At 38.5% G+C, this 13,243-nt stretch overlaps 1 pseudogene; it reads right to left on the reverse strand.

The window, feature by feature from the left end:
- LOC102987794 (tricarboxylate transport protein, mitochondrial-like) overlaps window positions 1-3,860 on the reverse strand; it is a 12,499-nt pseudogene extending 8,639 nt beyond the window's left edge.
- Between the last annotated feature and the right edge of the window lie 9,383 nt (window positions 3,861-13,243).

A 13,243-nucleotide genomic window follows, 5' to 3' on the forward strand; every position in this document is an offset into this window, starting at 1 on the left:
TAAAGGAAGCAAGAATATACAATGGAGAAAAGACAGCCTCTTCAGTAAGTGGTGCTGGGAAAACTGGACAGCTACATTTAAAATAATGAAATTAGAGCACTCCTTAACACCATAAACAAAAATAAACTCAAAATGGATTAAAGACCTAAATGTAAGGCCAGACACTATCAAACTCTTAGAGGAAAACATAGGCAGAACACTCTATGACATAAATCACAGTGAGATCCTTTTTGACTCACCTCCTAGAGAAATGGTAATAAAAACAAAATAAACAAATGGGACCTAATGAAACTTAAAAGCTTTTGCACAGCAAAGGAAACCATAAACAAGATGAAAAGACAACCCTCAGAATGGAAAAGAGTCATGTATCACAATGTTCATTGTAGCATTATTTACAATAGCTAGGACATGGATGCAACCTAAGTGTCCATCAACAGATGAATGCATAAAGAAGATGTGGCACCTATATACAGTGTAATATTACTCAGCCATAAAATGAAACGAAATTGAGTTATTTGTAGTGAGGTGTATGGACCTAGCGTCTGTAATACAGAGTGAAGTAAGTCAGAAAGAGAAAAACAAATACCATATGCTAACACATATATATGGAATCTAAAAAAAAAAAAGGTTCTGAAGAACCTAGGGGCAGGACAGGAATAAAGACGCAGACGTAGAGAATGGAATTGAGGATATGGGGAGGGGGAAGGGTAAGCTGGGACAAAGTGAGAGAGTGTCATGGACATATATACACTGCCAAATGTAAAATAGATAGCTAGTGGGAAGCAGCCACATAGCACAGGGAGATCAGCTCTGTGCTTTGTATCCACCTAGAGGGGTGGGATAGGGAGGGTGGGAGGGAGACGCAATAGGGAGGGGTATGGGGATATAGGTATACATACAGCTGATTCACTTTGTTATACAGCAGAAACTAACACAACAATTTAAAGCAATTATACTCCAATAAAGATGTTTAAAAAAAATTGTGTTTTCTTTACTAGTCTTAAGAATAGCACAGAAAAATTGTTTCTTTGAAATCATCTCTTACAATAATATAATAAAGTTTTTGTAGGAAATTTGTTCAATATATAATCTAGCAGAGATATCCCTAAGAAATCATCTCTTAACTAACAAATGGGTAAGAACTAACTTCTGGGATGTAGTAAAAATGGAACTTTTAGGAAGAAAAGCAAAAACTGCATGCTCAGGTGCCGCAGAGGGCAGTAGTACTGACAAGTGTTCTCTAGAATACTCAAAGAGTATTCAGGGTTACTGATAATGTTTGTACCTTACTGTAAGCTGCTGGAGGTCTGATGACTAAAACAGAAAAAAAAAATGACAGTATTTGCTAATAGCCTGGATATGCAATACAGTGGGGAAGAGGTCGAGATAATAATGTAATATAATGAAAAGTATTTGACAAATATCATGCCACTGTTATAGGGTCATGTATAAGGTATTGCTCACACCGTTATTATTTTCACCATAACCATTTAGACCAGGTTTTTAAATATGAAGAACTGGGAGACAAATGATAATAATGACTGAAATAGTGATGAGGAAGTGGAGACTGAACTATTGTAAGATAAACCATATAACTAAGGAATTTACCAGTGAAAGAAAGAGCAAAAATAGGATGGCAATTTACATACGTAGCATGACAATGAAGGGAATTTTTAAGAACAGTATATTTGAAAATAGAAAGGAATTAGTGGGGAAAGGTCTTTTTTTTAATGTGTGTTTGTCTTTTTTTCTTCACTGGATTATTGACTTCACAAAGTCATGGGGTCCTGTTATTTTGTACCTTTTGTTTACAGCAGTCATCCAGTAAACTAATAAATTTATCAGCTTTCAACCAATTTCTCTATTTGAAAAGTAAGTACCATTTGTGAAAATTATGAAGAAGGAACAGCGTGGGCAAGGAGGTCTATTGCTTTATTAATATCCAGCAATTACAGAGACAATATTTACATTTGTTGTTTTAAATCTTTTATTTGTATGAAAATATTGCTTCTTAAAAATGCAAATTCTGGGTCCCTACTCTCAGATGTTCTGATTCAGTAATAAAGCTAATATTTTCAGATTATTCTGATAATCTGCACTTACAATAGATCCCCAAGAAACTCTGAAATAGGTTATAAGATGACCATACATTGCGAGACATTATTTCCAGTGAAAACCTATCATTCCAAAAGAAAAGTGGGAATAGCTCTTATTTATCCGTTTTTCCTTTTCGTTTTGTTTTTTCCCCCATTCTTTCTGCCTCCATGTGTACCTTCTCACTTGCCTACCTCCACTTCTACAGGAGGGAAGGGGAGAGGGTTTTGAGTGGAGGAAAGTTAACCCACTTGAAAAATTTCAAAATATGAAAGACCTAAAAACTTTTAGTATTGGACATTGAGTTCTGGATTGTTTAACTCTTAGACCCTTCCCTTGGATCTGCGGCTTCCATTACATGTTCCTGGATGTGTAGCCCACACAGAGAGACACTTGAAATAATCCCATGGCAAAATTCTGGTGATGGAGCAAGGGGACAAATTTGATGCCAGATGTTGTTGCCAAGAGATGTTTGAAGGTGGGGGATGGAAACAAGCCCTGAGTAAATGGTTTTAGGATGGTAGGGGAGAGCTGACCAGGAAGCTTTCATCCTAGAAGTAATTCTTTTTTCTCTTAGATATCTCGGCCTTTTCAACCCAACTACCACACTCATTTCCTGGCAATTTCAAAATCATTTTGACGTGACATTTGATGGTAGGCTTTTATTAGAGTAGCAGAGCTGGATTTTATAGTAGAGTAGAATGAATTGTCTGCCTCCTAGACTTAGTTATAATATGTGTGGTACCAAATATAAACAGGAAGAACCAGAGTTACAGAAGTAGCTGAAATCTTTACTGCAAAGAATGAACTATGAGAATTTGAAGACACAGAGACTGAACACCCTTAGTAATTAGTACATCAGCTTTGACACAGGGAACTGAGCATATTGACATGGGTCACTGAAGTAGGTTATAAATGATCCTGATGTCAGAAGAGGACCCAGGATGGAACCCTGGCAGATATCTCCCTAGTAGCTCTTGGCTAAGAGATTAGGAGTTACAGTAGTTACAGTAGTTACAGTGATATGTTACATAAAGTTACTGTGAAAAACAAGTGAATATAAATATAAATGTGTTTCATATATTACAGACAATACTAAAGTTCATTATTGGCAAATGGTACATTCTGTAATTTGAGTTAGATTCCAGCTCAACCAGTACTAATTACAATCATTAGTTTTATAGATTCTCAGGTAAGGGATCCTTGTCAGGTATCATTAAAAAGAGGAATATATTTGACAGAGAAGGTAAAACCACCTCTGACAGAGTCAGTTCCTGAATGAATGATATGAGCATATTTATGCTTCAGAAAAATCAGATCATGTCACTTCCCCGTTTAAATCCCTTAGTGGCTTCTTATTACCCTAAGCTTGAAGTCCTTAAGATGACATGCACAGACTTTCATAATCTGATTACCCACCATTTACATCCTCTGCTCTGGGAACCCCAAATTCCTTTTAGTTCTATTAAAGTGTTGTGCTGTGTCTTGCTTCTTTTATTAAAAGCACTTAGCACAATTTGAAATTTGATAATAATTTGTGGGTTTACTTGTTTAATATCTCTTTCACTAGTGTGTGGGTTCATTGAGGCAAGGACTGTATCAATTTAATTTACCTCTGTAGACCCAGAGCTTAGCGCAAGGTCTGGCACAGGGAAGACATTCGGTGCATACTTTTTTTGAAGGACCAAGTGCTCAGTGAATATCTGTTGAATACATATATGCATATAATAAACTTTTGATGGCTCTTCAAGTAGGTACTTGACCATTCCTGCGGTGAGAGAGATGAGGATGTCAAAGGTGACTTCCAGGTGTCAAAGAAGGCTGATATGTCATTAACTGCCACAGGGGATATTTGAAGAGGACCAAGTTTGGGGGTTGACGGGTAAACCATGAGTTGTAATTTAGACGTGTGGAATTTGTCATGATTTTGAGATATGTAAGAGATATCAAGGAGTCACTTGGATATGCTAGTTTGGAATTAACAAGAAAGATCAGCCTGGAGATATAAACTTGTGACATATTTGCATATATATAATAATTTAAGTATTGAACATGGTTAACTTAACTAGGGAGAGAGTATACAGTGAGAAAATTGCCTAAGTGAAACTAGAGGAACACTAATATTTAAAGCCCATCAAATGAGAAAAACCAACAAAGCGGCATTGAAAAGGAGCAACCTCTAAAGCAGGGAGAGGGCAGAAGCCAGAAGACAGATTCCAGTTTTGATCAAGATGAAATAAGCCCACTCTACCCTGCTTTTCCCACTGACTGCAATTAAAAACTGTAGAATGCATGGACCAGTCATTTGAGGGCTCTGAAAAATAAATGGTAGCACACAGACCTGGGAAGGAAACTAGAACACAAGGTACCAACAAACTGATGGTGAATTTTTTTTTTTTTTTCTTTCTCTCCTCCACCCATCCAGCACCTCTTGGCCTAGACTCAAGGGCAGCGTGAAACCCAAACCTACACACTGGGTTCAGAGAGAAAGATAGAAGGAGCTCCAAGAGAAGCTCCCTTTTTGTGGTCTGAAAAGGAGAAATGGGGAGCAAAGGAAATTTCCTGATTTAAAAAAAATTATCTCTGGGCCAAACTCCCAGGCAATCCTGTGGTGACAGTGGCAGCACCAGCAGCGGTGTCTGGGCAGGCATCTAAAATCCTTAGGAAAGAGAACCTTCTTCCTGACTGGAGGAACTGTGGTCCCACGAGCTTGGGAAGAGTCCCCACTGCTTTTTTTCTCTCTCTATCCTCTCACTCTTTCGTACCTGAGGCAGGGACTTCCAGCCTCCAGAACTATGAGAAAATACATTTTTGTTATCTAAGCCACCCAGTCTGTGGTACTCTATTATGGCAGCCTGAACAGACTAATGCATGGCCCTTGCCTCCATCTCCAAGGCCAGCAAAGATGAGTCCAATCTTCCTCATACTGCATCACTCTGACCCTGCTTGTGTCATCACATCTCTTTCTCTAACTATCTCTTCCATCTCCTTCTTCCAGTTTTAAGGACCTTTGTGATGACATTGGACCAAGACAGATAATCTCTTTATGTTAAGGTTAGCTGATTACAACCTAATTACATCTGCAACCTTTATCTTCTTTGCCATCTAATCGAACATATTCACTGATTCTGTATCCTGATTGGATGTGGACATCTTTGGGACCTTTATTTTTCCTGCTACATCTTGATTTCAAAAGGACTGTACTGTGAAATGGGAACACTTTTGGATTCTTGGACATTCATGCAGAACTTACTCCAATTCCTAAAGACCCAGAATGACACTGCAGTATATATGTCAGTGAGTCTGCCTATGAATCGCAGGTGATTGAGATTCACTTCAAAGTTCACACATGGAAACTCTGAAAACAGCCCGGTGGTTATTTCCTCAGTTTGCATGTAATATTTGGAATAGATATTATCAACAAGTGGCACATCCCCATGTTGGCCCTATGAATTATGGAATAAGGAACATTATAGTAGGAAAATCCAAGCTGAGGCCCCTGGAACTTCTCTTTGCTACCAAATTATAACATTAAAGACCATATTGCAGGACTTCCCTGGTGGCACAGTGGTTGGGAGTCTGCCTGCCAATGCAGGGGACATGGGTTCGAGCCCTGGTCCGGGAAGATCCCACAAGCCGCGGAGCAATGAAGCCCGTGTGCCACAACTACTGAGCCTGTGCTCTAGAGCCCGCAAGCCAAAACTACTGAGCCCACGTGGGACATGGGTTCGAGCCCTGGTCCGGGAAGATCCCACAAGCCGCGGAGCAATGAAGCCCGTGTGCCACAACTACTGAGCCTGTGCTCTAGAGCCCGCAAGCCAAAACTACTGAGCCCACGTGCTGCAACTATTGAAGCCCGTGCGCCTAGAGCCCGTGCTCCACAACAAGAGAAGCCACTGCAATTAGAAGCCCGCACACCACAACAAAGAGTAGCCCCTGCTCGCCGCAACTGGAGAAAGCCAGCACGCAGCAACGAAGACCCAACGCAGCCAAAAAAAAGACCATATTGCATTCCTGGTGGAATCGTAGAAATCAAAGGCTTGGCATAAAAAAGAACAAAATAATGCCATTTGAAGCAACATGGATGCATCTAGAGATTATCATGCTAAGTGAAGTAAGTCAGAAAGAGAAAAACAACTACCATATGATCTCACTTACATGTGGAATTGAAAATATGACACAAATGAACCTATTTATGAAACAGAAACAGAATCCCAGACATAGAGAATAAACTGGTGGTTGCCAAGGGGGAGAGAGGGGAGAGGGATGGATTGGGAGTTTGGGATTAGCAGATACAAACTGGTATATATAGAATGGCTAAACAACAAGGTTCTACTGTATAGCACAGGGAACTATATTTAATATCCTGTGATAAACCATAATGGAAAAGAATATGAAAAACAATGTGTATATATGTATAACTGAGCCACTTTGCTGAACAGCAGAAATTAACACAACTATATTTCAATTAAAAAAAAAAAAGGAAATCAAAGTCTTAGAAGATTCAAGGAGTGGTGATTTCTATCACATCCTCAACTTTCCAAATTGGTAGGTGCAGAAGACTGACAGGTTTTGAGGAATGAAAATGAATTAAAATATACTTATTTTTATGGTGGTTGTAATTGCAGCTACTTTTCTAGACCTTATTAGAGTGGTGGCTTCCTTCCTCCCTCCCTCCCTCTCTCAAAATGTGAAAACAAGAAACCATCTGTTTTCACTTGGCAGAGTTAGCAGTATGCCTTTACCTCCACCAGATTACTTCAGGCCTTTTCCTCAATTCTCTAGTTCTATTTGACAAATAGATATTGGGATATTGGTCTGTACTTTTCTTTTCAAGTGATTTAAAAAATACTAATACATTTAAATTTATTTATTCATTAATTTAATGATTCAGTAGATATTTACTCAATACTGAATGAGTGTGAGGTGCTTTTTTGGGTGTCATGGAGGACGCACACATAAGCAAAACATGTTTTTTTGTCCTTAAGGAGTCCAAAATCTAACAGGAAAGACGTGTGAAAAAATCTAAAAACCAAGGCAGAACAATCACTTCACATTATAAATAATGCTTTTGTATTACCATACATCATGATGATAACAAACCTTTAGGTGATTTCTTTGTCTTGCTTTGGTATAAGGGTAATGCTGGCCTCATAGAATGACTTAGGAAGTGTTTCTTCCTCTTCTGTTTTTTGGAAAAGTCTGAGAGCATTGGTGTTAATTCTTCTTTAAATGTTTAGCAGAATTCACCAGTAAAGTTTCTGGTCCTGAGTTTATCTTTGTTGTGAGAATTTTGATTACTGATTCAATATTTTTGCTAGTTATAGGCGGGTCCATATTACAAGATCAACACACAAAAATCAGTGATATTTCTATACAATATCAGTTGACAATGCAAATAAGAAGTTAAGAAAACAATTCCATTTGTAGTAGCATCAAAAAGAGTAAAACACTTAGGAATAAATTTGATTTAAGAATTACAAGACTTGTACACTAAAAACTACAAAATTGTTGAAAGAAAATAAAGAAGACCTAAATAAATGGAAAAATATTTCATGTTCATGGATTGGAAGACTTAATACTGTTATTAATTTTTAATTAAATTAAAAATTTAATTGTGGTTAAAAAACTCATACATAAAATTTACCATCTTAACCATTTTCAAGCGTACAGTACCATAGTGTTAAGTATATTCACATTGTTGTGCAGCACATCTCCAGGACTTTTTCATCTTGCAAAACTGAAACTCTATACACACTGAAAAACAACTCCCCATTTCTCCTCCTCCTAGCTCATGGCAACCATGATTCTACTTTCTGTTTCTATGAATTTGACTAGATGCCTCATATAAGTGGAATCAGACAGGATTTGTATTTTTGTGACTGGCTTATTTCACACAGTATAATGTCCTCAAGTTTCATCAATGTTGTAGCATGTGACAGAATTTCTTTTTTTAATGACGTTGAAAAATATTCCATTGTATGTATATACCACATTTTCTTTATCCATTCATCTATTGATGGACAGTTGGGTGGCTTCCACCTCTTGGCTATTGTGAATAATGCTGCAGTGAACATGGGTGTGCAGGTATCTCTCTGAGATCCTGCTTTCAGTTCTTTTGGATATATATGCACAAGTGAGATTGTTGGGTCATATAGTAGATCTACTTTTAGTTTTTTGAGAAACCTCCATAGTAGTTGTTAAGTTTTCCATACAGCTGCACCATATAGCATTCCCACCGACAGTGCACGAGGGTTCAATTTCCCCACATCCTTGCCAACACTTGTATATTTTGTTTTTTGTTTTTCTTATATTAACCATCCTAATGGGGGTGAGGTGATATCTCATTGTGGCTTTGACTTGCATTTATCTAATGATTAGTGATGTTGAGCATCTTTTCATATACTTTTTGGACATTTGTATATCTTCTTCACAGAAATGTCTATTCAAGTCTTTTGCCCATTTTAATTATTTTATTTTATTGTCTCTATTATGTCCTTAATTCTTCAATATGGGTAACTTGGTTCTTTTTTTTTTCATTAAGACTTTAGAGTAGTTTTAGGTTCACAGCAAAATTTAGGGGAGGGTACAGAGATTTCCCATATAATCCCTGCTCTTGCCCCCTTAGCCTCTACCATTATCGACATTCCCACCAGAATGGTACGTTTGTTGATGAACCTACACTGACACATCATAGTCACCCCAAATCCATAGTTTACATTAGGGTTCACTCTTGGTGTTGCACGTTCTATGGGTTTGTACAAATGTATAGTGACCTGTATCCATCATTATGTCATCAGAGTATGAAACTTTACAGTATTTGTAATTTATAAAATGGAGTAAATTTCTTAAACTTGAGAGTAATACTTTCTTTGGACATTTTATGAGTACTCTGAAGCATCCCCACCTCTCAATACTGCACTGTTACTCATAAATAGAATCATTTCACTTTGAAGGCACTTCAAATTCCCCTTAGGAAACTTTCTGAGAAGAGTTCCCCTACTAATAAGTCTCAATTGGATTTTCCCAAGTTCACTGCAAACCTATTGCCTACTGGTGGGGCTAAATCCCACGGTGTCTTATTTAACCTGTGTGCACCTCCAGGGCAGCAGGGCCACATGGGTTCTAAACTGTAATGAAGCCCAGGGAAACACAGCTCCCTCCAGGGAAGTCAGAACTGGCCTGTGACCTGTACTTGTGTAGTGGAAATAGTGTCATAATGAAGAACTGAGGTGCTATAGAGAAAGAAAAGCATTATGATTATCTTGTTTAGGTAAATTTTGTCCACAAAGGTATGTTCTAGTGCTGTTTGGAGAGCTAAGTCAAGTAGCTGCTCCTCAAGGGGCCATGGGAAGATCTCAGAGGAGTAGTGGAGCATCTGGAATGAGAGAAGGACTAGGTAGAGTGGTGTGCATGCATTTTACTGCTCCCTGAGCAAAAAAGTACCTTCCCAGTATGGTTCTTTCTTCATCTTCTATTTCCTTTCCTCAAATGGGCCTTCAGATTAACCTATACAACATTTCCCTCTACAGGCAAACCTTGCTTTATTGTGTTTCACTTTATTGCACGTTGCAGGTAGTGTTTTTTTATTTTTTTTTAATTGAAGGTTTATGGAAACCCTGTGTCGAGCAAGTCTATTAATGTCATTTTTTCCAACAGCATTTGCTCACTTCATGTCTCTGTGTCACAGTTTGATAATTCTTGAAATGAACTTTTTCATTACTATTATATTCGTTATGGTGATCTCTGATCTTTGATGTTACTGTTGTAATTGTTTTGGGGCACCATGAACTGTGCCCATATAAGATGGTGAACTTAATCCATAAATGTTGTGTGTTGTCTGACTGGTCCACCAACCATTGTTCCCCCATCTTTTCCCCTCTTCTTGGGTCTCCCTAGTCCCTGAGACACAATATTGAAATCAGACCAATTAAAACCCTACAGTGGCCTCTAAGTGTTCAAGTGAAAGGAAGATTCAAACATCTCTCACTTTAAATCAAAAGCTAGAAATGATCAAACTTACTGAGGAAGGCATGTCAAAAGCTGAGATAGGCTGAAAGCTAGGCCTCTTGTGCCAAACAGTTAGCCAAGTTGTGAATGCAAAGGATAAGTCCTTGGAGGAAGATTCACTACCGTAGTGAACACATGAATCATAAGAAAGTGAAAACAGTCTTGTTGCTGAAATGGAGGAAGTTTTAGTGGTCTAGATAGAAGATCAAACCAGCCACAACATTCCCTTAAGCCAAACCTAAGCTAGAGAAAGAACCTAACTCTCTGCAATTCTATGAAGGCTAAGAGAAATGAGGAAGCTACAGAAGAAAAGTTGGAAGCTAGCAGAGGTTGGTTCCTGAGGTTTAAGAAGCTGTCTTTGTAGCATAAAAGTACAAGGTGAAGCAGCAAGTGCTGATGTAGAAGCTGCAGCAAGTTATCCAGAAGATCTAGCTAAGATAATTAATGGAGATGACTAAACAACAGATTTTCAGTGTAGACAAAATAGCCTTCTATTGGAAGAAGATACTATCTAGGATTTTCGTAGCTAGAGAGGAGAAGTCAATGCCTGGTTTCAAAGCTTCAGCACACAGGCTGGCTCTCTTGTTAGGGGCTAATGCAGCTGGTGACTTAAGGTTAAAGCCATTGCTCATTTACCATGCTGAAAATCCTAGGGCCCTGAAGAATTGTGCTAATCTACTCTGCCTGTGCTCTAGAAATAGAACAACAAAGCCTGGATGATAGCACATTTGTTTACAACATGGGTTACTGAATATTTGAAGCCCACTTCTGAGACCTACTGCTTAGGAATAAAGATGCCTTTCACAATAAATATTATACTAATGCTCATTTGACAATGCACCCAGTCACCCAAGAGCTCTGATGGAGATGTACAATAAGATTCATGTTGTTTTCATGCCTGCTAACACAACATCCATTCTGCAGCCCATGGATCAAGGAGTAATTTCAACTTTCAAGTCTTATTATGTGAGAAATACACCTCATAAAGCCATAACTGATGGGTCTGGGCAAAGTCAGTTGAAAACCTTCTGGAAAGGATTCACTATTTTTAGATGCCATTAAGAACATTCGTGAACCTTAAGAACATTCATGATTCACGGGAAGAGGTCAAAATATCAACATGAACAGGAGTTTGGAAAAAGTTGATTCCAGCCCTCATGGATGACTTTGAGGGGTTCAAGGCTTCAGTGGAGGAAGAAACTGCAGAGGTGGTGGAAATAACAAGAGAGCTAGAATTAGAGGTGGACCCTGAAGATGTAACTGAATTGCTGCAGTTCTACTGTGGGTAAAATGCTATCTAACAGCATTGCATGCTACAGAGAAATCGTTTGTGAAAGAAAAAGTCAATTGATGCAGCAAATTTCATTGTTTTATTTTAAGAAATTGCCAAAGCCACCTCCACATTCAGGAACCACCACTCTGATCAGTCAGCAGCCATCAGCACTGAGGCAAGATCCTCCACCAGCAAAAAGGTTATGACTCACTGAAGGCTCAGATGATGGTTAGCATTTTTTTAGCACTTAAGTATTTTTAAATTAAGGTATGTCTACTGAAGAAAAATGAACAACCTAAAAGTTGCGAGTTAAGATTTATTAGGAGACCTTACTGAGGCTGCCCCGGGGACAGCCTCTCAGATGGCTCTGAGGAACTGTTCTGAAGAGGTAAGGAAGGAGCCAGGATACATAGGAGTTTTTGCTGAAAAAAAAAGGAACCGAACAAACCCTTGTAATCGAACATCAGAAGATTACTGCTAATAACAAAAACAGACATCTCAAGTTAATGATTTAAGTGCTTTCTATGTATGGGAAGATGGAAGAGTCTGGGCTCATTGAAATGATTCCTTAGATATGCATCTTATCTGTCTAGGGCCAGTGTCCTGAGCACAGAATATTTCCTGTTTTTCTCCATCCTAAATTCCCCTCAGGGTGCACCGTGGTGCGGGGGAGGTTAGGGGGAGGGTCTGCAGTGGCTGATGGCTTGATGGTGCACAACATTTGGTATTTACTGGAATGGCAGGGACCATTCTGTTTCCACAGGTATGTATTTTTTTTTTAGACACAGTGCTATTGCACACTTTAATAGACTACAGTGTAGTGTAAATATAACTTTTATATTCACTGTGAAACAAAACAATGATGTGACTAGCTTTATTGCAATATTGACTTTTTTGCGTTGGCCTGGAACCTAACCTACAATATCTCCAAGGTATGCCTGTATCCTTATCCTCTTGACCCAATGTAAGGGAAGAAGGTTCCTTTGACATTGTATTAATAGTAGCACACTGTCCAGAACAAATCAAGGGCTAGTCCCCTCCTACTGCATATGGGTCAGAACTATGTCCACAATGCCTGTTAATTTTAGATGGAATGTACCACCTACTTTAGCAATTATTCTGAGCAGTCCTGGTCCAGGGGCGGCTACTTCCAGTATCAGGTTGCCTACCAGCTGTGCTTCAAGAAGAACTTTAGTAGCTCATCAAAATTCTTTAAAATTTTCCTTTCTAGCATTTGTTGTTTTTCAGCCAAAAGGCAAAGGTTAGCACCGGATGGATGGAATTTACATCTGGAAAATGGCATTCCAACTTGAGAGAGACATTGATAAACAGGGGCTGAGTCATATTTTATGCAAATATTTTGTAAGCACATTATCCTTGAAAAAAATTATTTTACCTTCTGTTGTATTTTTAAATTGCACAGTCAATGAATAAATATATTCTTGTAAAAACTATTAAAGTGAAATGCTTTAGCAGAATTCTCCTTTGAATACATTCACACTGTTCCCAGACCCCCACCCCAGAGTTAATTCCTCTAATCAGAACTTTATGCGATACTATAGTAGTTCTTGAACTTGACTGTGCTTGAGAATCACCTGGAGAGCAAGTGGCTTGATTCCACAGCCCCCAACTCAGAAATTCTGGTTCAGTAGTTTTGGGGTGGGAAGTAAGAATGTGCTTTTCTAATTAGATCTCAGATAATGCTGATACTGTTAGTACACAAATCACATTTTGAATAACGGTACTATTGGCATATGGTATAGAAATGGTATAGAGATTTTTTTTTTTTTTTTTTTTTTTTTTTTTTTTTTTTTTGCGGTACGCGGGCCTCTCACTGTTGTGGCCTCTCCCGTTGCGGAGACAGGC

Source organism: Physeter macrocephalus, chromosome 9, assembly GCF_002837175.3.
Source record: "Physeter macrocephalus isolate SW-GA chromosome 9, ASM283717v5, whole genome shotgun sequence".
In the NCBI taxonomy this organism is placed as follows: Eukaryota; Metazoa; Chordata; class Mammalia; order Artiodactyla; family Physeteridae; genus Physeter; species Physeter macrocephalus.